The following is a 962-nucleotide window of genomic DNA, read 5'->3' on the forward strand; positions in this document are numbered from 1 at the left end:
AAATACAAATTTCAACTGTCAATTTAGACCCAAATCTTGAGTCAAATATTACATTCCGAAGTTTACATTCTAAAAAGCTTACTCAATCCGAACAAAATAATAAACAAAAAAGTCTAACTTCTAGGAATTAACAACTCTTAAAATCCTACATCCCAATCCTGTTTAGTTCTCACCTGCAAAATCAAACCCCTACACCATGGATTTGATGCACCAGCTTATAAAACAACAACCCGATAAGCTTTACAGCCCGTATGAGTAAATTCAGAACATAGTCAATCAATTACAATTTCACACTCAAAGGACATCACACGACCATTTCCCCAAACATATACTTAAGAGTTTAACAACACTTAGTCATCCCCATAAAATACTAATACACCTTCACAAACACGTACTCATAGGTTCAACAACACTTAGTCATCCCCCAAGAAGTATTTATACAAACACGTACTTATAGGTTCAACAACATTTATCATCCCTTATGAAGTACCGACAGACATATTAGAGCTCTAAACTGACAGTAACCAATCACCCGGCCAAAGCTTGGTTCTCGGTTTACTATCACCATCACTAAGGCATCAAATCACCACTAAGGCACACGATCACAACTAATGCACACAACCGCCACTAAGACACACTATCACAACTAATGTACACAACCACCACTAAGGTACAAGTCCTCAGACCTAAAGCATTCAACGAGTCCTAACCAACTCAACAGAGATACCTTCCATATTACTCTCTTACATTAACACATTTCAACCTCAATATGCTACCACACCTTCTCAAAAAGAGTAATAGCACACAACAACAACCAAACAAAACACAATCGATAAATCATATTTCAACATTACAATGTCACTTGATCACAATATAATCTATGCATATATACTAGAATATAACCCAATAAGGGGTCGTGGGTTGGGGGGGGGGGGGGGGTCGTATTGGAGGCAGTATGAGGT

This window comes from Fragaria vesca, linkage group LG5, assembly GCF_000184155.1.
Source record: "Fragaria vesca subsp. vesca linkage group LG5, FraVesHawaii_1.0, whole genome shotgun sequence".
NCBI classification, from domain to species: Eukaryota; Viridiplantae; Streptophyta; class Magnoliopsida; order Rosales; family Rosaceae; genus Fragaria; species Fragaria vesca.